Here is a 24242-nt window from a genome sequence, read left to right as displayed (position 1 = left end):
TTCCAGGCTGTTGAACTGACCACCGAACATTCATTGCCTCTGGAAAGAGACAAAGTAATGCTTGTGAAAAAACAGCATCCCAGCATTGGGTTTTTTTTCTTTGTCACCTATTACAGGAACATTCTGTTAGGGTTTTTAACATAACAAATAGATACAAAGACATGTTTTAGACTGTGTGATTAGTACAAAGGAAAGTACTATCTCATCAGTGGGATAATGCTTTCTTTCTAAGTTGTAGCACCTCTAATCTTGTGCTCTTTAGTGAGATGACAAACGTCAGCCAGAGCATTAAGTGGTTTTAAATGGCATTGAGTTTTAGTTGCATTATGGTTCCAACTAATGCTTAACATTATTATCTCTATGATCATTAAAGGAAATGTTTCGTTTCTATCAAAGTAAAGGACTCAGTGTTACGTGAAGAAAATAAAATAGAGTATAAGTAAAAGAAAGAGCTATTGCTGGTGAAAAGGGCTTTGATGAAAACATTATTGAGAATGGCAGAAATGTCTTTTTCTCTGATAATTTCTTCTCTATTAATGGCCTATTCTGCTATGATCAATAAAAACTCCTTCAAGGGTCACTGTGCTTCCCAAGTTGATTACTGCAACAGAAACAAATCTGTTCAAAGCCTTTCCTGAGTAAACAGTTACTGATAACACTTCATCTTCCCTGTTCATTGCTGTTCACTAGGGTTTGGTCTTCTCTAGCAAAGCAACAGGAGACAGCAGCCTAGGCTAAACCTCAGGCTGGGGAGCATTTCCACAATGAGGACATTCACTATGGCATTTTCCTGGCCCCTGCTCAACCTCACTTGGTACCAGGGTCAATTCCCTTCTCCTGAGATGGAGGGAAGAAGCTTGGCATTGTCTGATGGCCAGGGATATGTGTAGACTTTTCCAAGGCTCTTCTCCTAATTGCTGACTCCCAGCCATGCTTGAGGGCCCGGAGCTCTTCCTCTGTTTGTTTAATCCTCCCATTCCACTGCAGAACGCAGGAACATAGTTTAATGACATCCTTCTGGTGTTTCTAAGCCACTTTCCTCCCTGACAATTTCCAAGAGCCTTCTGACTATGGACAGATTCCCTAGCAAGCTCCTTTTTGCCTCCTGCATCTTTGATGAGCCTCTTGAATTTTTAAGAACCTTGCTGACTTTTTCAGAGTGACAGCAGGCAAGAATACCTGAAATTACAAAACAGGGTTATTTTCTCAGCTCAGGCACATTCTTCTGGAGTAAAATTGCAATATCTCAGAGGATCTTTGGGCCTGTGGGGAGAATCTGGATTGGTGCCTGGCACGTAAGCAGTGATCTCCTCACTCTTGCCCACAAACCTCCTGCTGTCTGCAGGCTGAGAACCTTGTGCCCCAAGCCCTTGAGGTCATGTGTTTCTCTAGCCCAACTGAGTGTGTGGAGAGCAACTGCAAAGGCTCAGCTGGTTACACAACTATGTTAATTGTTTTGCCTCTGGGTCTCTGGTATCATTTCCTTGTCCTGAGAACTCCTTGCAGTTAACCAAGTACTTGCAGTTCATCTCAGACACTTCAGGCTTACACCACATAAAAGCCTTTGCTAAGCAGGCGAGTAACTCTTTCCACATCAAGTCAAATGAATAGATTTCTATTGGAGCCTTTTGCTTGTGATTAATACCAACAGTGAAAGTAATATTTAATCTGCCTCCTGTCCCTCTAAAAGACCAAAACTGTCTTGACTCCCACTCAGATGTCTGGAAGAACAAGCAGTGTCTCACCATTGTCCCTTCTATGAGATAACCTTGCTTCTTCAGGAAAAGCTTGTGAATTTTAGGGGGAGAGAGAGATGTATTTGTAGTGACTTCTTGTACTTTTCACTCTTTCTGTGACTACCATGGAATTAGTGCTTCTTTTGGTCATTTCATTCCACAGCTTCATTTTTTTCATACAAATCAAGGTAAAAAAGCATTTGAGGGTGGGATTTATCTCAGCAGACATAACCTGAAGCCATAGTGTAAAGGTCTACATCTTTGGAAAGTCATACTTCGTTATAAAAAAGAATTACACTTTTAAGGAGGGATTCAACTGACCTGTTTTAGACATCGAAAACATCTCAGAAGAGAGAAAGAATGTTAAAAAATTGTTTTGTTTTGTTTTTTTTTTTAATTTAAATAAAGTGACTATAAAAGGGCCTTTAAATAAGCAGATCACAGGCATGACCATATAATCTGACTGTTTCATTAAAAGAATCTTACCTAAATGTCTAGGGTGGGACTCCAGCAGTTCAGACTGTTTTATCCATATTTCTCACAGGACTGAAATTTTAGTCATAATTTTATTCATAGCCTGCTCTGTAACTGAACTCAAACAAGGTGCTATGTCAGCGAGAGAGGAAAACATGGTGCTGCTGTTTTTTTCTCTGGTCCTTGCCAAGCTGTCCTCCCTCATTTATTTCCACAAGATTCTGCTCTGTGTCTGTTCCAAAAAGAGACACTTTTCTCTCTGCAACGCATAGGAAGAAGGCAAAATGTGTCTGAGATCCCACAATGCCATCTTTATTATTTGGAGATAACTTTGCTTTGCGAAACGAATTTTCTCTCCCAGAATTCTGAGTTTGCCTTTCCATTGAGGTTTGACTTTTTAACCACACATGAAAACAACAACTTACTTCTGCTGATGGGGACCTCTTGCACTCTTATAACTATGCTTCCTTAAGTGTACACAGATGATCTCTGTCAGAGGCTGAATAATGACAGACATGGGCTACAGGAGCCTTTGTTTTAACCCAGTGCAATGCTTCCTGAGTTCTTAGTGCTAAGCTGTTAGCCTTGAAGTAGGAATTAATACAGGGAAGTCTTTTTGCTTGCATTATACAAGAGGCCAAGCTGGAAAGTCAGTTATGGTCCCTGTGCCTTTAAAGTCAGTAGATATGTGAATTAGCCATCCATAATCTTCAGAGATGCCAAATTAAAACTTTGTTAAAGTGTTAAAGTGAGCAAGAAATATATTAGAAAACCTAGCAAGCATTCAAGTCTAAATTCACTGTTCGTCTTGATCTTGTTGATTTGAAAGATTTGCATTCCAGACCTTTCAGAAAACATTAAGCTATTCTTTCAATCATCTCATAGTGTCAACACACTGGTCCAACATTAAGGTACTCATATATGCAAACTCTTCTCAGTTTACTTACTATGCATATGTGATAACTTTCATCTTGGTTATAATAAAGACTGAAGCAACAATTTCCTAAGCCAAAAATCTTAACATTCTTAAACTAAAATACTGTTTCCTGTTCATAAAGTTGATTTGGGCTCAGAGCTTCTGTGGTTTGAGTGTGGAGGAGGTTGCACTGCACAAATTAAAGCAAATACATTTCCTTCCAAGTGGTGCTGTCAGAAAGTCACTTCTGCTAGACTCCAGTTTTCATGTAGAGGCGTTTACAGTATCATAAATACCTGTTCTTCCTCCTCACATCAAGAGCCCCTGAGACCTCAGGTTCCCTAATTTCCTTTTTGAGCACAGATTCCCTGACAGGGTTCACCAGAGTTAAGTTTAGTTTAAATTTGGTGCCTGGTGGGTTGAGTTCTTTCTTTTCTTTCTTTAGCCTTTGCTGCCTTCTGTTAAAAGCTGTCATGCATTTGCAGGTCTCCGATTAAAGGCTCGACTTTGCCTTTTCTGCATAAAACAGCAGGAATCTGAGTCCTATAGCCCCCAGGAGTGGATTCTCATGATTTCCGTCATGTACTCCTTTCTCCTTCTCAAAGCTGCCTTTTATTCTCCTCCTCTGGTGCACTTTGCAGCATCTCTCATTGTGAAGCTGGCTCAATTAGAGCTAGGGGAACTTATTCTTGGTGTTGTCAAAGCTCCCTGGAGGTTCCCAGGTAATCTTGCAGAGATTTCCCCACCTGCTGGATTTTCTACTCGTTCACCAAGTCAGTTGACTTTTAGCCCCCAAAATAGGAATACTAACAGGATCAGGAAAAGGCCTTTATAAACATCCATCTTCTGTTCAATGGATGTGACTTTGGTTAAAATAGTTAATTCCTTTACATATTAAAATCATCTTAGTGATTAGTTCAAGATGTTCCTCTGGCTTTGTGTGGCTGAACCAGGTAATAGTAACAATTTCAAGGGAATGTCCTTGTATGTAATGACATTTCCCTGCTGAACCTCAAAAGGACACACCATCTTCATTGCTCCAGTCTTAGACCCTAGGCAATATTTAACTTCAGGGTTCAGGGATTTGGTAAAATTTCTCACCTTTATGTTCTCTCTTTGTACCAAAGGTCTATAATCACATACCTTTGCCCCAATACCTGTCAGTGTGGCAGCCACTGCACCTACACAGGGACTGCTCATGGCCCTGACCCTGATACATTTTGTCCCCAGGACTGACACACCAGGATGTTGCTGTTGCATTTGTGTTTTTGATATGTTGGTTTTTCCTAATCTAGAGGTGAATTACAAAAATTGAAATTTAATATTAACATATTCCCACTGTGCCCAGGTTTTTTTCATAATGTTTTTACAACTGAAAATATCTCTCTGACATGAAATGGAAGGATCTCCACTGATTTTCATTTAATAACTTTTGAGTTACACCACCATAAATATCAGTGAAGCAGACCAAGTTATTCTTTTGTTCCATTTGAATTCACAAATCCACTGGTACTAACCCTCTTGTGATCATAGCTGTAGTTAAGTAGACTAAGTGGGCTGTTTTTACAGATAAACCTTTGTTTGTGTCTCACCAGGCTTCATATTTACTGCTTAAATCAGTCAAGTACTTACAGAACCAGGAAACAACTCTCCTTATGACTCATATATTACTAGGTCCAAACTGTTCTTAAGCTGCTCCTGCCCAGAGTTAACATATTTTTTAAAATAAATCCCAACTGTCAGTGGATGACTAGAGGTACAGAACTCACGTCTAAAAATTATTCTGTTCCTAATGTCATATTGTGTTAAAAAAAAAAAAAATTGTGAATTAGGCTAGATGTTTCATAATTCTGGACATCTGTCTTTGACAAATAAATATGTCATAGTCAATCAAAACAGCCCTAGGAGAATATTAAAGATGTTACTATCTTTTTAAAAAGAGACTAGCATAATGAATTGTTTTCCACAAATACAGATGAACGAGCAGCTAAAGATTATTAAGATGACAGCAAATACTGCAATTTCATAAACTTTTATCTGTAGCTTGTATCATATATCTTAGCTCTGTGATTTCAATGACCCTCCACATGATTTACTCTAAAATGTGGATTTTGACTCATTTTTCCTGTTGACCATGGGTTTTTTCTGGTCACTGGACATTCTATATCCTGGATGATTTTTTCTGTGGTTTGGTTTGGTTCTGAGAGCTGAGAAATGCTGGAGGTATTAAGCAGGGTAGGACTTTGAGCTCTGTTCCTCCTGCTAATTCTCCATTGGATATTCAGCACAAACTTGTCAGAAGAGCAAATGACATCTCAACATGTAGGAAGTGAGGTACAGAGACAACACCGAGGAGAAAGTATTTTCTCTTTTTGTGAACTATTTTTACCTCATAGACTGTTATTCCACTGAGCAAACTCAAGACAGGCAAAAGAAAATGCACTTTTCAGGCTCATCTTGGATCAGTTGGAATCCTCAATATCTTTAATGTTCTCATATTTTTACCACTTGGCTGGTGACATTATGTCTGGCAGATTGCTGTGGCAAATCCAGCAACATTTCTTTTATAGGCCAGATATCCTGCTGTATAATAAAGTACACCCAAAATCTGCATTTTACTAAAATAGACGCCATGATTATCTCAGAACAGCCTGCTGGGAACTTGCAGAGTTCAACATTTTCTGCAATAAAAATGGCAGTCTCACTCCAGTTCAGCACTTTCCTCACTACTCTCTGGACAATGACTGTCATTGTTGACATTATCAGTGATTATCACCATCTACCTTCTCTGCATTTCAATCTTTCCTTGTACAAGTGTAGGTGATATTCCATTAATCAAGGTGTTATCATTAAAAAAACAATGCCCAGAGGAATCTTTATCAATTTTCTCATATTGATTTCAAAAACAGCCCTTTTGTACCAGTGGTTTTCATTCCTTATTGCTAAACCTTTTCTATTTCTCCCTGTGGATGCAGATTCTGCTGAAAATATATTATCATCAGGATTGTGTTCCTCAAAAAAGTAGAAAAACATAGATATCAGGAGGTTAATCCTGGACCCGTGAAGAATCACAGACCACAGCTGAAAACTGAAATTTTACTGTTATTGGGGAACAGCATTAAAACAAAAAACCAAAAAAACTTTACCTTAGAAGCAGACTTTGAGCTACCAGAACACACACTGAAAAACAGCATTTCAGATGGATTTCTGGCTAATGCTTTGGAAGAACAGATAACTGTATGGATTAAGATTTTTCTTCACCTAGATGCTTTTCTGCAGTGCTTTCTTCTACATTATCCTATTGAAGTGGGATTTTGCACTCTTGGCTCCCTAGGAATGCACCTCCAGCCAAAGGATTTACCCAATGCCTCTTTGTCATTTCAAAAACCACCATCAGCACTATTTATGATGAAGTGTATCAGTAGAAACATATCTCACTATGATTGCACACCCTTCCTGTGTTCTTAGTTCAGCAGGCAGCTCCCATCCTTTTCCCATCATCCCAGCAGCTACAGCTCCACAATGCCTGTGTCCTGACACAGAACATAGCCTGATTTGGGATTGCTGGGCATGATGTCCTACACATTTGTTCAGCTGGTGCCCCCAAGACTGTGTTCAGTTCTCATTCTGTATATTACTGGAAAAAAATGAAGCAGATTTCCCTTTCCATGTTAGTGTGAAGGCTTCCCACATCACTTCTTGACAGTGTTTTTCAGCCTGTTAAAGCAGAATGATGAACTGTCATGAGAGGGTAAAACTCCACCAGTTTGTTTGCCTGATTGAAGATTTGTGGCAGGTCTCCTGAAACCCCTCTGTGATATCAGCTCACACAGGTAGCTTCCCCTCAGCTCATGCAGGCACACAAAATGTCCTCAAAGATGATATATCAGCTGTTGAGCATCCTGATGAGTGTGTAGCTCAGCTTCCAACACCTCACATCTGGCAGAGAGTTTCTAGTGCAACTAGTGAAATCCATGAGGTGCCTCTGTGTTATTAAGTCAATAGAAAAGTTCTTACCTCCTTTTTGGAATACCAGAAACTGCAAATGGTTCTGCTAATCTTAGGCTGGCCGTAGTGACCTGAGATCATTTTTTAAAAATGGCTTTGGGAAGAAGGAAGCTCCCAAGTGTAGCTGTTGGAAGAGTTAGACATTCTGCCTACGCAAGACCAGATGAATTAATCTCCTCCAATTCAGGAAGACCCAGTGTCCCTGCTTTTTAAGCATTTTTTTTCTGGATTGGGATGAACCTGTCTCCCTTAAGGTCTCTGCCTCTCTGCACTGATGGGAGAGGGAGCTCTGTTGATACACATGGTTAGGCTCCAGGCCTTTGAATTATTAAAATTAATTAGGATTAAATTCACCCATTTTGCTTATTTTTTCCACCTATGGTAACAATATACTGGAACTACTGAATTTACCTAACCTTTTTGTCTTCTCACTAGAATTTTGGAGGTATTAAATTTTTATCACTTTAAAATTTCAGATTTTTAGCACAAACTACAATGTATATTACCAGTGGAAATATTTTTATATAGTAGGGATTTTACCACATGCTTCAGTTGTTTTTATATCCGTTATTGCTGTGCCATTTTAATGCAATTTTCCGCAGACTCCTGTGTTATTAACCTGCATTCATCATTTATATCCCTCTCCCGAGGCTTGTTGTAAGACTCTATAGAAAAAGATAAACAAATTACAGATACAGGAATTAATTGCTGCCTGACTGGAGCACCCGTCCCAAGGAACTTTAGGAGCACTGGTTGGAATGAAGCAGCCCATAGGCCACACTGGTGGGAACGGCAGGAAGAAGGCTGAATACAACTGGACAAAACCATATACATGGAAACACAGAGATTATGGCAGATATGAGAAAATGGAAGGCAGTGAAATTGAACAAAATTACTGCAGGCCTCCAAGGAATGAGGCTCTGCAAATCAGACGTTAAACACTCCTCGCCAGGTCTGCTCCCCATTGCACACACAGCCTTTTCTACAAGCCGTGCCATCTCTGATGAGCTCTGCCTCTTCTTTCTGTTTAGGTCCCTGCCCACTGAGGTTCAGCCATAGAAATCCCTGCTCCCTCAAAAGGGAGAGGAGACAGAGTGGCACAACTCCCTCCAGATCCTGGGTGTCCCCTGGTCCCAGCCCAGGACAGCTGCCCCAGGCTTGGCAGCACAGCCGTGGAGGAGGGCAAGGGGAGAGTGGGGAAAAGGAAGAAGGCTGAGAAGGAAGACATTGTTAAAAGAACAGTAGAGAGAAGAAGAAGGGACATGAGGGTGAAGTGAATTCAGAGGAATGTGAGGACGTATCAAAGAGATTGTGTCTTTTAAAGAAACATATGGTGCCTTGAACCTCAGGGGAGCTGTGTTGCGCTACAGTGGGTAATGACAAAGAGTAACAGACTGTCCCTTTCCCTGAAAATCACGTGGTTGAAACAGATAAAATACGTCAGAGGAGAGATGAGTGACTGGCCCAGTGTCCAACAGCAGTCTGCACTGGAGCCACTGGGAGCAGCCAGGCAAAGCCCAGCCAGGTGTGCCAGCGGTGAGCGACTGCTGCCCTCGGAGCACGGGCAAAACCCGGGACAGAAAACTCTGACGAGGCAGAGGGTATGAAAAGGGCAAGGGAAGGGTGCAAAGCTTGGCTCCAGTAAGGTTTGCTAGCCTGACCTCAAGCGTACACAGAGCCCATGAGAGAGTGAGAGCATGACTGAGTTCTTTGCTTGGAGCAAAAATAGCGGCTGTGAAAGAAACGGGAAAGAGGCAGGCAGATACAAAAGAGAAGAAAGCTGGGGAAGAAAGGAAACGAACATGAAAACACTATCCTCAAAACCAAGGCAGGCATGCCAACCATATTAATTTCCAGTACAAATGCCCTTCCTCCACTGCAGCTCAGCGAGGGATCTGACCACAGTTAAATTTACGTTGTGTGTTTTCAATAATAGTAATAATGACAACAAAAAAGCCTAATCTCAGAATTAAAAGACAAAGGCTCAGCATAATTCTGAAAGAGGAACAGAAGGAACAGCTTTGCATGGAGGTGAATGTGTTTTTCTCTGTCTACAGAAGAGTTTTGTGGGTGGTTTTAAGAAGTTTTAGTGGTGGAGCAGATAGTTCTAAGGAACAATCTCTTCTGTTATATTCTACAGTTATTTTTTAGCCACAGTTGTCAATCACACTGCTTTTCAAAGAAGGGAAATGTCAGCAGCTCTGCTCTGTAGAAACAACACAGAGATGAGAAACAGCTTGGACAGTATCAGTCAGTAGAGTACCTGTAAGGCAGCCAGTACCAGTAAGAACCCCACCAAGAGGGTCCCAGCCTGGCCCACACCTCCTCTATGTCCCCTGCGTGAGTGCTGGGGGGGTTAGTGTTCATCTGCTGAAAAGGTCCTGCACCTCATTCAAAACCACAGGGTAGATACCCATTTGCCTTGACTGCAGTCCGGCCAAAGGGGAGTGGTCATTTCCATGGCACATCCCAGATTGTGGGGATCTCTACTGGAAATATATACTGGAATGACTGAATGCGGGGCTGGAAGTCAGGTTTTTTGGCTTCATTGTAGTCATTCAGAGTATGACTGGAGGAAGCAATTAATGGACACTTCTGTTTAATTTTTGTGCTGTAGAAAGAAAAGATATCTACACATAACAGCAACAGCAATAACTGGAAATTAGGGAGATGTTTTCCCCACTTGTGGAAACATGACCTGTTCAGATGCTCTTGTACCTTCTCCTGCAGCATCTGGTGCTGGCCTCTCTCTGACACAAGATGCTGAGCTAGATTGGACTTGGGTGCAGTCCCGTCCAAAAATATCTGTGTTCCTAAACAAGTTGTGAAGTTTTCTCACATTCTGTTCCTCAATCTGTATATAAAAGCCCAAAGAAAGCATAATCTCTTCCTTTGAGAAATCTCACATTACATACTTTCTTATACTCTGAAGCAAAATTCCTTTCAATGCTCTCTTCAAAGCACTTGTACTCCTGACAGGGATTTTGTAGTGTGCTTATCAAGGCTCTGTTTTCCCAGTGGAGTGCCACAGCTCATTAGTACAGTCACAGTCTTTGCAGAGCAGGTCTTAAACACCTTGCCATCCTCAAAATTGTCTGTTCATTCTTGAAATGACCACCTGAAATAACAGGGTGGCTAGAGATGCTCTGTTTGCTTTGCAGTTTTTTAGTATAAGATCATTTAGTGCCTTTCATACTTCAAATTTGCAGTTTGTTAAACCAGAAAAAAAAAATTAGGAAATGAAAACACAGCTTTTGAATCTGAATTCCATCATGCCATGGAAAAATATTTCTTTTTGTGCTAGAAGTGGAGGATAGATGAAGAACAGGTATTTGTTTAAAAACACGAGATGCCAATCTGGTGCATGAATGAAACTGTTTGTTTTCATGATCTCCTAAATTCAGATCAGTGTTCTATTAATATAGTTTTTACTATTACAAAAAGGATTGTGACTTCTATTACATGCACCTTGCTTCACAGGAGAAAAATGTCTGTGTTCCTTGATGGATGCCATTTCAAAAAAGCTATGTGATGAATGTGGAAAATGTACTGTCCCAGGACACTGGCAGGCAGAGTCCAGTATCTGAAACACAACCTCTACAGAGGAATAGTAAGAGATGTGGCTGGTTTAATTTGAGGCCAGACACAGAGGTTATGCTCAGTATAAGAAACTGGTAGATAATGGATCCAACCTTGCAGACAGTGGTGAGCAGCCTGAGATTTCAGACAATTCTGTGGGAGTGAGGGAAAATTCAAACCCACATGACAATAGTTTTAGGAAGAAAAGAAAAAAAAAACAAACCTTTAAGAGGACCCTCAAGTTGTGGTTTTCCAGAAGCTGGGAAATTTATTAGGAAAAAAAAAATTGCTAAATGTTTGTATTTTGTGCCATTCCATGCCATTTAAGGAATTATAAAACATACAAAGGAAGATGACAAAGTGAAACAATCAAACCTCTAAATCCAAGTAATGAGACAAAACAGAGAAAGCAATCAGCCTTTGAAATGAAGATTCATAATCTTCATCTCATCCAATTCACACCTACTGTAGAGCTGACCCCTGTAGGAAGAGAAGGACCAGTCAGTTATTGCCCAGTCATGTTGGGTATTACAATCCCTCCCCACAGACCACTAGTGGCCCATACATTGATTTTGCAATCAGGCCAAAAGCAACATCCTTAACACTACACTGGATTATTGCCCTGACTCTGACTCAGGGAACATTTCCTCTAGCTCTTGTGTTTTCCTTGGAGACCTTTCCACCTAAACATTGACCAAGCTCAACCTGCTTTAGCTTTTGAAATATGACAAGGTAATAAATCAGAGCCACAAGCAAGCAGGGCAGCTGTGCTATTGCAGTTAGAGGGAAGGCTGCCAGGGCAGCTTCCCATTTCACACTGCCAGCAGCACTGTGTGTGTCCAAACCATACCCCAAGACCAACAGGACCCATCCTGTGATCCGACACTCCAGGGGTGGTGGGGAAGAGATACAGGTAGCCAGGCCATGGTTTCAGTGGTTTTCAAAATTAGCCTTGGTGCCACAGACTTCTCAAAGATGCCATAGGACTCTATAGATACCACTCTTCACAGGTAAGCCCTTGTGTCACGTTAGAAACTTGTCTTCAGCCCTGGGATGCTCCAGGCTGCAGGGAGGAGAGCAGCATATCCTGGTGTTCAACACCACTGGCAAACCTCTGAGCAGTGGACAAGCCCTGAGATGTAGATGTTAGATGTTAGGGAGGAATTATTTACTTGAGGGTGGTGGGGCCTTGGCACAGGTTGCCCAGAGAATCTGTGGACACCCCATCCCTGGAAGTGTTCAAGGCAAGGTTGGATGGGGCTCTGAGCAACCTGGTCTAGTGAATGGCACCCTTGTCCAAGGCAGGGCATGGGAACCAGATGAGCTTTAAAGTCCATTTCGACCAAAGTCCTTCTGTGGTTCTATGAAACTCTCCCCATGTTCCAAGATGCTGCAGCAGGTCCATCTTCTGCCCACCACAGCAGCCTTTCCCTGTGCTCCTTCCAACACTCCTCATTCCATTACAGTGCTTTTGAGGAAAAAGAAATTAGACATTTGGTGCCCAACACTGGAGGAGCCATTGGGAGATTTCCAGATGAGTTTAGGGAAATTTTATCCAGAACATCATTATCAGACTGGAGCTCTGCTCCACAGCTGCTTCACTGCCAGACTCCTCAGGGCAAGGCTGGCAGACCGCAGCTTCCTGCTGGAAAGAGGAATCCTCCTCCAGGCACTTGCAGCCAGCTTACAGCTGCTGCAGCAGTTTCCAGGGAAATTTGTCCCTCTACTGCCAGCACCAATTTGTGCACATCGCAGGTGTGACAAATTTGCTTCAGATGACCTCTGGGAAGGCAAAAGTGTTGCCTTGAAAGTGTGTCAGTGATACCACTTAGCACATTTTCTACTTCAAAGTGTTCTACCAGCACTAATGAAGTGAACCTAAAAACAAGAGCTGAAAACACCCTAATAACATGAAAATACTGCCCTGGAACAAGTATATAAGCAAGAAGGCAACAAAGCCATTATAAAATGAGGACATTATTTTTTTTTTTTTTCTTTAATGAGCTTGCTTTACCCAATCTAATTTAGAAGTAGCTCATCTGTTTAGCTGAAACCCTCCAGTCATTTTTTGAGAGCACTGTGAGGTGGAATATAAATATATTGCTAAGGATGTAAAATTTCAGTTCTGTGACCCTGGTGGCCTGGGAGAATATAGTTTTCTATTTAGGAAGATCTTAAATTACTTCAGTTATCACTCCAGACTATTTTAAGACATATGTAAATGTATGGTACAGAGTCCCTCAAAGAAACAGTCAGCCCCTGTTTTGAAGCTCTGAGACTGAGGGACTCAGCTGAGATTTGACCAGGAGCTGTACACAGTCACAGGTGTAGTTTTGTTCTGAAAGCATCATCAGGGCACATGTAGCTGTGAATAGATCAGAGAGGTTTGAACAAAGCAAGCAAAAATTGCCAAATCCAGTCTTCTCATAAGTTAGTCTCCCATTGCTTTTAATAGGGTTAGGATTTTGCCTGCTGGACTGAATTCCCAGCTCTACACTGAATTCACTGTAGCAGAAATCCCTTAATCCTTCTCTCTGTGCTCTTTCCTATCTCCTCATCTGTGGATAAGAATGATACTAACATCTGCCTCTATGGGTATTAGGAGAACTAATTAACTGAGCTCTCAGGAAAATTTCAGCAGCAAAGGCAAATTTCTCCTCTGGAGATAAAACACATACACACACACACACATATAGATACAGATATTTCTGTGTGTTGATAGATATACACATATAATCTGGCATATATAATATACTTATCACCTGCCAGACCTTTCTTAATGTCAAGGCTCCTTTTTTCTCTGCCTTGTCTTCCTTTTACAGTCCAACTATTTTTAAATGTTGTACTTTATTCAAAGTCAGTGTGGAGATGTCAGGTAGGTAGTTATTAAAAAAAATTAAAAAAGGAAAGAAAGAAAAAAGAAAAGACTTTGTCTTCTCCTTATTTAATAGCATCTTTCTTCTGCAACCGCTGTTCCTGCTAGTAAGAAAAACTGCTTGGCTTTTAATGAAAAATCCTAACAGCAACAAATTGCAACCCTCCCCTTCAACACAGGCATGCCCTTTGAATTTAATTACGCCTCAGGCAATGCATTATAAAGAGCGTGTGATAAGTGACACCAAAAATCTTCCAACAAACACAGCACATATCCCCCACTGGGCAAAAATAGCTGAGTACCAGATTGCCAGTTTTGGTTTGAACTCACTCAGGGTCGGATTGTGCCTGGCTTCCCCCAGGGGTGTCCCAGCTCGGCCTCGCTGGATCCCTGGATCCCTGGATCCCACCTCCAGGAGAACATCAACCTCCAGCAGGGGCTGCAGGACTCTGCCCCGGCAGGGACGCTCCTGGAGGGAAGGTTCAGGGCACCCAGCAGGGGCAGAGAGGAGCTGGGGACAAAGGAAGTGGAGGAGTTGGGGAGGTTTCCTTTCCTCCCAGAATAACTTCTCGCAAGCTGTGTCAACTGTCCACAGTTAAACAAATACTTGAAATATCTATCAACATTTCCCTTTTGGAAGGAGAGGCAGCAACAATTACCTTTGGGAGCTGCCACGGCCAGTGAGAGGAGACTGCCTGGGATTTTTCTGATTGTTCGCAGAAGAAAATTTCCTTTGAAAACAAACATCCACAGCCCTGCCTGTAATGCAACACCAGGGTCAAATTCTGTCCTTTTGCATCCTTCTGGATGCTAACTTGGGATAATGCAATGCCCCTGTGTTACTTAGATCTTCTGGGATGGCCAGTGACTCCCAGGAGACAGCAGACCATAGAATCATAGGACCACTAAGGCTGGAAAAGATCTCCAAGACCATCAATTTCAACCTTTGACCAAATGCCACCACGCCCACTAAACTAAAATATCACAAATTGCCATGTCTACCCAGTTTTTGGTCATCTCTGGCAATGGTGGTGGTACACAATGGTTGGGTCTACTTATTACTGGGATGCAAAGTATTCCTTGCACAGGGAGACAAGTCACAGACACCTCCTGACTGCTGGTGAGCAAATATCAGGACAAGTTCTATTTAACCTCAAAAGCCATATGGATGTAAACATAAAATGAAGCAATTCCAATCCTGCCAGAGGGTTTTGTTATTTCAAAGTAGCTGCATTGGACATGGTCTCTGTCTTTCATTTCCTTTCCTAACAGTACAGGTGCCTTGGCTTACTGATATTTTAAGAGAGGTACGTTTTCAGTTTTATACCAGATATAGCTGCCCTGGGTCTGAAGACCATCTTGCTCGTGTCAGGGAGCTGTTTCCCTGCTGTGGCACAGCTCTCTCATGAGCTTTTCAACAGCTGTTGTCATCAAAATCTTAAAGCTGAAAGACAGGCAGAGCTTTTTAAGAGATAGAGCTGGGATTCACAATCAAGTTATTGCAGTTTAATGTGTTTCTGTGCAGCAGCTGAGCCACACCAGCCAGCTGGGTTCACACCCTCAGCTTCAGTAAATGCAGGATTTAAACTACACATTACCATGGGTATGACTCCGGTCAGACATCCACAATAAATCAATTACTTTCTTGAGCACAATAACACCATCATGTATCTGAGTTCTCCAGATATTTAAATGCTCGATTCTTCCTTTCACCACTAACTTGCCCTGCAACCATGGGTCTTACCACCTCCTTAGCTTTCAGACTTCAAGTGTAAAATTCAAATGTGAATATGAGGAGTGCTTACACAAAAGGGTACTATAAGAGCAAAAATGAGAATCTATGAGGTGCTGAGATATTCTGGATACCTGGCCTAAGGGTCATTTTAAACACCCCATTCTGTTAAGAGGAATCGGAGCAGCAGTGCTTTGCTCTTAGTCACCCCCAGTGCTCCTTGTTATTTACGCAGCTGTGGAGCTGAAAAATGACTTAGAGTCTTGCCTTTTTCCTGCAGTAAACAGCAGCCAACAGGGCTGCATTGCTCTACAGGAGACGAGGAGCTGCATCGCTTTGTTGCGTGTTTTAATGTGAACCTGTGAGTCACAGTTCTTGTACCAAAATATTTCCAAGTACATCTCCTTTCAAAGACAAAATTTGAGGAGCTGCTGTCATGTGTCACACATAAACAATGTGAAGCATAACATCAAACACTTGGAAAGTGTGCAAGTAGACCAAAAGGAAGGAGGGTGATTTACTGAGCTTTAGTTCAATATAACTGCATGGGTTTTACACCTAGAGGACTCAGATTGCTGTAACTGTTACCTGTGAATAAAGCTTCCCTCTGGCAAGTGATAATTAATTCTTAGATTTTAGAAGTTTGTGAATTTCAGAGACCCCTGAGCACATTTGTATGAAGATTAGACATTGTTTCTTTTCTCTTTTTCTCTTTGAAGTCTTTTCTTCAAAGATTGCAGCTCACTGTTCAGACTGCATAAATCCTCTCTTGACAGAGCCGGCTTTTCTCTGCACTTGCAGAGCTTTGAGTCTGACTCTGCTCTCCCGTACTCTGCTCTGTGCCCCATCAAAGAACAGAGAGATTGTCAGCACCACATCGCTGCCAGTGGGGAGGAGAATCAAACCCTTTGCCAAGTACATCAAGTGAATTGCTCACCCCCTGTGGGGAAAATTTGCCACCTAAAAATGCAGTAATTGATATTGATGGTGTGTGTTGTTCACATTTCAATTTTTTTAGAAACTTGTTTTCAGGATTGTGAGAAGCTAGGTTACAGTGATCAAAGGTCAAAGCCTTTATTTCCCTGTAAAACAACTTCCCTGGGGCTAGGCCTGATGTGGGAAGAAATTTGTGCTTTTGGAAAGAGATTTATACAAGGCACGTACCTAAACTAAAAAAGACCAAAGATGCTAAATTACAGGAGTGAGATTTTGTTCTTATTTTATTAACACCTACGAATTGCAAGCAACTGCTGAAGAAATGAGCTCATCCACATTTTTAGTTGGAGTAGTAAATGCTGTGTCCATAGAAATGCAGCTGAATTCTTAATGTTCACACCTTAGAAGAACTTCTCTCTTCTCATGCTGTCCTCCTCTGATCTTGTCATGGAACAATATTTTGCAACTTCTTTGCTGATGAAAAAAAAAGACAAGTGTTTGCTTTTCTTTTCTATCCTGTTGAACTAATTTTGGGAAGGGAAGAGAAAATGGAAAAAAAAGATAAAGAAAAGGGGAAAAAAAAGGTGAATAATCATATAATCCAGGAATTCCTTTTTTTTTACAGCTTGGGATAAACAATCCCCATTAGTGAGAAATTAGAAAACCAGTGTTCCACCTTTATAATTCACAGACTGCTCTAGCTGTCTGCATAGCTGAATTTCAGGGTTTTGGTGTTAAATAGTACAAATCTTCAAATATTCCTACTGCTGCCTCTGCTTTCAGCTGCCCTCCCTCAGTGAGCACTGCCGATAACCTCTGTGTGAGGAAGTCACTGCTGGGGTGAATAAAAGTTTTACCATCCAGTTGAACTCTTGTACATTAAGTTTCTACTCAATGTGATCACAGTAATGACCCAAGACAAGCAATGGGATAAGAGGAAACAATGTTCTACAGTCAGGCCAAAACTGACACCTTTCCTTGTGGTAACATCATGGTTTTAGCCAAACCACTGCAAGTCATGGCAGAAGCCTTCACACTGAAAATACATGGCTGTATGTTCAAGGATGCAAATTATATTTAATTTTCACACTGCCTTGCTCATTAGCGAGTACCTTAAAAATACCCTAAACTCTCATAGGCATTAGAAAGTACCAGAATATTGAAGTGTCTTGCCCATGACAGAATGAGTAGAGCCTGGAGCACACATACATCCCACCTTCAAACCACTCTTTATGTTACACTGCTTCCCAATTTAGTGTCCCAACTTGTCTAGTCTTACACAAACTTCTTAAGCATTCTTGACTTTTCTCTCACATCATTTCACAGAAATTTCCTTTCATAGCCTGACGAAGGAAAAATTTCTAACTCTTATTATGAGCCTTTTTTTTTTTCCCCTAAAATATTTGATGCACAGACCTGAAATTTTGGGTCACTTCTTGGAATTGACCCTCTGAGCCCTACATGCCTCCTTTGCCTACCTTGAATATTCACAGCACAGCCCTGTGGTGGCCCAATGTCCCGGATACACAAGTGCAACTGCACCAGGAGAGCTCTCTCCAGGGGCCACAGGCCAGATGACAAAGAGCCAGGGGAGGAGGTTCACAGGGGGATGTCTTTGCCCAAGGGAAAGCAGACCAAAGAATACAAAATGTCAGCAGAGGGCATGCTGCCCATGATTGAGCCCCCGCTGGCTGGAAACCCAGAATTAACAACAGCAACAACAACAAGAAAATTAGTAAGGCTTGCCAGCTGAGGAGAGACATCTGGCTAGAGATCAGAGGGGCATGTGAGTCAATTAATCCATCTCTGAGCTGGATTAGCACATTGAAACATGCTTCCCTTCACTGCTGCAGAGGGACCTGTTGAATGAGCCGTAAAGATGAATGGAACTAAAGAAATTTCATTTAGATGAAGAAAAATGGCTCTGAAGTAGTGAGTGGGTGTTTTTTACATGCCTTATGTGCTGCAAGAATTAAGCACAACTCAGAGAATTTAGGGCATGAAACAGCCATTTGGATACAAAAACTCTTGCATTTCAGATCTCATTGATTTAAAACTTGTATCTAGATATCTGCCAATATATTTTTCATGTTTATAGCATATCCAGGAAGAAAGATACTACAGCTTAGGAAAAATAACTCTTTCAGTCCATTCTTTCACAACTGTGGTAAATCAGTTTACTGTTGCCACAGAAGCTATTCCTGGGCTCTTCTGCTATTAAATGGAATGGCAGGACTGTTGCTCAAGGGTATTATGCTGCATTTAGATCTGGAGAGTTTGAGACTCAGTCTCTACCTTCTCTGTCATTGCAGATCAATGGAACATGGTCTTCTTAAATACTGTTCAGATTGTCAGAGATAGGACCTGAAGGGATGACTTTGGTCACTGAGTTCAGTTCTTGCTGTCATGAACCATCAGGTCATATAATCCCTTCTTTGGAATTCTTCAGCTCCCTCTTAAATTTTGCTTTTTTGACTGTTATTCCTGCAGTCAGAAAGCTTTTTCCAAAACTTCATTCCTCTGCTGTTTAGAAACTTCTTTATAATTCCCATTGTCTGTTTATTCAGGACCAGGTTACAGTCATTTGTTCTAATTCCAGAAATGTCTTTTACTCTCCTCCCTTTTGAGTACTCAGACCCCTGAGGTGTCTATGGATAGCTGTCAAAAACTTCAGCTTTCCTTTCACTAAGCTAAACATGTGAAGCCATATTTGTTCTCCCCTAAAACAGCCTTATCAGTCCCCTGTGTTTATAGTATATAATATATATATATATATATATATATTCTCTATACCTACTTCAATTATTATTTTCACAATAATACATGGATTATACATGAGTTTCAAATTATATCCTGTGCAATGGCAGCAACACCACCTTGCACCTGCAGAAAATACCTTTTCTGTCTCTTCTCTGGAAGTTCTGTTCACTGACTGGGGAGCTTTCAACTTCAGGAAAGTAAGAAGAATTTCAGTTAGCACCTAGAAGTTTATACTTGAGACCTCGTAGGAAGAGGCACACGAGTTTTCTCATCCAGGGGATGGTGCCCAGAGACAATCTTGATGCAGCTATTAGCAAAGCAAATTGAATGCTAGGATGCATCAGGGAAGATTTCCCTAGCAGAAGTGGTGAGGCCTTTTTGTATTACTAATGAGCTAAACAGTGCCAGTGAAAAGACATTGACAATATAATCCTGATTGCCAATACTGAGAAAATGCTTGAATGATCCCTGGAGTTCTTTTGGGATGTGGTATTGTTCTGAATAATTCATTGACATGTGCGGGGACTTAGCACATAGATACATTTACAACATGGGCCCCCTTTTTCAGAGGCTGGCAGAGGGGAGCTGGATGAGTGCCCACTACTGTGGGCTAATGCTCTCATTGCCTCAGGATGGTCCCACAGAGGTTTAATTTATGAGACCAGACATAGCTATACACATGAGGGTGCAGCTCCTCATGCCAAGGGCTGTGCACAGTTCTGATCATCTGTACTGCTGGCAGAGGAGCTCAAAGATTGCAGCTACAGCTCCTAAATAGCAACAGACACCAGAATATGATTGTATCATTTACGGCTAAAACAGTCTCCAGCCAGAGTTTTGACCAATATAACTCTCCCAACACAGCTCCTGGGAATAGGCTGGAGACTGTCTTGGCCCCAGCAGTATTCACATCAGATCTGTGGGATGGGACCTTCCAGTTCTGGAGCTCCAGAGCCCAGAGATTTTCCCTGTAATCTTACACAGCTGTGTCAGATGGTATCCAGATCAGAGTGGTCCATAACCCATCCTATTCACTAAGATCATTTCAGCCAAACTGGCTCAGATATATTTTAGAACTACCTTGCTGATCAAAAGAATCCAGAATTAACTCTATGAGAGCAGGAAAAACTGATTTTGAATGCTTTTGAAAAATCTCCTTTATACTCAAAGAAAGCTTTATGTACAGAAACTGTCCACAGCCTCTGGGAATTTGGCTCTCAATTCCTTTAACTGGAGCATGTCAAATAACTTCAGCTGTCACATGTCATATCTGAGAGACCATGAGCTTTGACACAGTATGTGTCAAATATACCTTCAAACGAATGCAGCATTTCTGTAGGAGGTAATGACAATTGCTGAGCATGATTTCCTTCTGAAAAAAAATGAAAACTCCACAGACATCAGTCAACAAAAATTAACTTTCCTTGAAGGCATTTCAAAAGAAATACCTTCTTTCCTCTGTCTCTGCTACCTCTCTCTTCTCTCACAGAAAATGCCAAAGTGGATAAGTTCAGGACTTACCACTCTGAAAAACAAGGGGGCCTAGAGTAATGAAAGCCCAAACCCACAAACATCTGTACATAACTAGAGTTGTATGAAGTTGACAGATATCTTGTCCCTATTGCTGCTGCGTCACTCAGTGTCCATTACTGGCTATTGACTCTTGTCCAACAGACAGACCCAGAGATAAAGAGGGAAGGACTCCCTCTTGGCATGTGTATGAAGCCTATTGCAGGGAGCATTTCACCTCTTTAGGGACCCTGCTTGCACTTACATATTGCTTAAAATACAGTATTTGTAGGGCATTCAGTTATCTCCTCAGAGGAACCAGGAAGGAGAGAATAAATATTTCTCCCCTTTTCTCTTTAAGTACAATGAAAAGACTCAGACCTGGTCCCCAGTTCAGAGCCTGTTCAGATCTGAGATCCAACAAAGCAAACCTCTCTTTGTTAGAGGACCACCAACAGTTCATTCAAAAGGAAAGCTAATCTTAAAAGTGATCATTAATAGATACACGTACTTGAAAATAAGAAATTTAACATGAAATGCAGTTAGATATGAATAGAAAACAATATAATTTATTGACTTTATAAATATACCAAACTTACTCTCAAAGCCTATGAATGTGGTGAAAGGACTCCAACGTGTTTCATGTCTCCAGTGGGGAGTATGTGACTTACAGGGATGGAGAAATGTCTCTACAGTCCCACCTGACAGAGAACTACGAATTCTATTGAGATTTCATGATCAGCAGATGATAAGTTAATAATGATGAGAGAAAATAGTCAATTAGGACAGCTCTAGGAGCATGAAATAGATGTAAATATCCCATTATAGCCATTAAGCAATATGGCACAGCAAGAGACACAGGGTAAAACCAAGGAAAGACAAGCCTGGCCAAGCTGGTTGTCACCTATGCCAAGTGCAATCGTATCACTGTTTGCTGCCAGCAAACCCAAACCACCAGCAGTGCCTATCTGAGTCAAGAAGGAAAAACGGGTATTTTAAATTTTAAATGGGTATTTTAAATTTACCTGCAAACTGTCCTGATTTTACTCCTCTCTAACATAACCTGTGTATTCCAAAAAGAAAGTGCTCTTTAAGAGAGATTTTTAGCCTGTTTGGTAGGCTATTCAGCAGAAACTCTGGAAATAATAAAGGAGTGTTTAAAGCAGATTGCCTGTCTCATTCAGTTGTGTCATGGAGCTGATCCAAAAACTCCCAGGAACTTTAAAAGGTGCTGGAGCTGGCCCATCAGTTTCCAGTACTAATAGGAACCGAGCTGTTAGTGTTTTTGCATGACATCCTGTAAGGAAAATCACTGGCATTTGGCTTACTCAGGAGATTTCACCATCTGTTATTGTAGAGACCCAATAATGATACAAAACACAAATAGGCAAAAAAAACCCCTAACACTCTGTCAGAGTTAGTGAGGTCTTAAAATATTCCTGCACAGGTAGAGAATTTTGCTGGAGGAGAATCAACAGAGCACCGGGTTCAATTACATCCAAGTTCCCAGTGTAAGACCTGTCAAGCAACTCCTATCATCACGTCTGTAAGTGAGTGTGAGTAATGGGTTTATTTAAATTAATGTGGTGTTTGCTACCTACACCCAGACAGATAATGGACAGATAGCACAACAATGATCATTAAGAGGCTATCACTTAATTCTTGTTTTATTCTGCAGCTTGCCTGCCTTCATCTGTCTTCCCTTCTGAAGAAGTGAGCACGTTCCTTCTGTCTCAGAGGGAAATGCAATGGCCTATTATGCATTCAACACAAGTTTTCCATTTTTATTCCAAAATCATGACAGTGATACAAATATGAAAGCCCACAGAATTTGTTTCCAAAAGCATTCAGCTCCACGCATATATGTTTAGCTTTCTGCAATTGAATTTCTTATCCCCCAAAACACACAGCCAACTTCCTTCTAAGTAGTCAATATAACATTTAAGGAGTTTATTTGTCTTACCAAAAACAGGAGATATTAAGTATGGTGGTAATGGCAGAACATCCTACAAAATATTGAAAAAAATCTGTTGGCTCACTGCAGTTCTATCGATTTAAGAAACACAAAGGGAATATGCTGAACAAGATGAGCTGGGAAATTTAGCATCATCATGTGAATGTAGTAGTAAAGCATCCTACATACTTTCATCACTGTCAGCTTCCTGCAGGACAAAAATGTGTGTTTAGCCCTGAAAACTATGTCCTTCCAATACAAGTATTGGTATTCAAGTATTTGTTGCCCTAGCTATCTGAATTCCTTTGGGTTTAAGGAAGCTGTCAAAGCCTTACAAGTTGTGAATGTTGTTGTGCCAGTAAAATTAATGACTCCTTTTCTGCTTCCCATATTTAAAGCCTTAAATGAGTCTTATTGCTGTGGAAAACAGGAGCAGCAGAGGGGCTGTCAGGATGGAATTGTAAATCTTTTGGCATTTAAAATCTTAGACCTGATTGACCTCATGACAGTGCTTCCGACCGGTATTTATCTTGGTGTTGTAAAGCAAGAAAATTACCTTTACCCAGGCATGAATCCCACTTTGCAGTCTGCAGTAACTTACTGGGGTATGAGGCTCAAGTGAAATGCTCCAGTCAAGCAAGTAAACATCGAAAAACAAACAAAAATATTTGCATCTGAAGAAGCATTAAATGTATTTATCATCTGCCCTTTGAGTCTGTATAAATGCTGGAGTAAGGAGACAGTAATATGAATAATTGTAACTCAGTTATTAAATAAAACGTAATTACATTAATAATTAATACAATAATAACTGGTGCTTGCCCAAGTGGTGTATGCTGAGGTTTTAACTGGTGCTTGTCAAGGCATGCTGGACCAAGGCTTGCTTGGGGAGGGGGTTCCCTTGTTGCTCAGATCCCCCAGCACACTGGGCTGCGACACGAGCTCAGGGCTGGCTATTTTCAGCGCAGTGAGGAGCTCCCAGCAGAGCCCTGCTCGTGGCTGTAGGATGAAGCCTGGCTTCAGAAAGCAGAGTCAGCCTGCCAAGCACTTTGCCTACGGTGTCTGTTGAAGCAGCAGCTCTGGCCCAGGGGAACTCAGACTCAATAGGTGTTATTGACACCCTCGTATTTCATCTGGCTTCCCCGCTCTTCCCCACAGCCATTAGAAAGGCTCTCCAGAAAGCACTTTGGAGTAGCAGCCAAACCCACATACTCTGCATTCTCTGAAAATCCCATAGGATTTTCTTAAGGAGCGCTCATTTGCCCAGAAAGTAGAGGGAGCCCTGGAAAAATGGCTAGCTTATGATTTTCTCTCTGTGTGCTAGCAGCAAAGATGACCCCACATGCCCTATTGAATTGTTCTTCCATCAGTCCTTTCAGAAGGGAGCAGCTGATAAGATTCTCCAGAGAGTATCTCCTGTTTTACCAGCACGCCCCTAGCTCCTGCTTTACCTATCAACAAACCCTCCCGCAACCCAAAAGATACTTTTCCTTACAAGATATGTCACAACACTGAAGTTAGGTCTGAGGCATGGTGCCAGCTGAATGAATCTGTCTAAAGCCTGGAGATCATGGGACTCATCCAATGGGGCCAAATTTCTGCTGCCATCAGGGGCACACCTAATTTACCTCCATGCAAAGAAGAACAGAGCGTACTCACTGACCTGGCTGCTGTTCACTGCGGGAGTGTGCAGCGCATTCCAAGCATTAATCCTTAGGACACAACTGCAAGGTCGCAAAGTAATATTATCTTCTATTTTCTAT

General features: G+C 41.5%; 1 protein-coding gene across 3 annotated transcripts in view; it reads left to right on the top strand.

Moving 5' to 3' along the window:
• Positions 1-24242, top strand: part of GRM3 (glutamate metabotropic receptor 3) — a 102433-nt gene that overhangs the window by 15765 nt on the left and 62426 nt on the right. Inside the window, exon 2 of one of the 3 annotated variants that reach the window (XM_030291103.4) lies at positions 21973-22081. The exons of 1 other annotated variant lie outside the window; for it this stretch is intronic. The gene's annotated coding sequence lies outside the window, so the exon portion shown is untranslated. The remainder of the gene's footprint in view (positions 1-21972; positions 22082-24242) is intronic. One more of the 3 variants, XM_030291109.4, reaches the window with a different exon arrangement.

This window comes from Taeniopygia guttata, chromosome 1A (genome assembly GCF_048771995.1).
Source record: "Taeniopygia guttata chromosome 1A, bTaeGut7.mat, whole genome shotgun sequence".
In the NCBI taxonomy this organism is placed as follows: domain Eukaryota; kingdom Metazoa; phylum Chordata; class Aves; order Passeriformes; family Estrildidae; genus Taeniopygia; species Taeniopygia guttata.
This window is presented reverse-complemented; position numbering and strand designations above follow the sequence as displayed.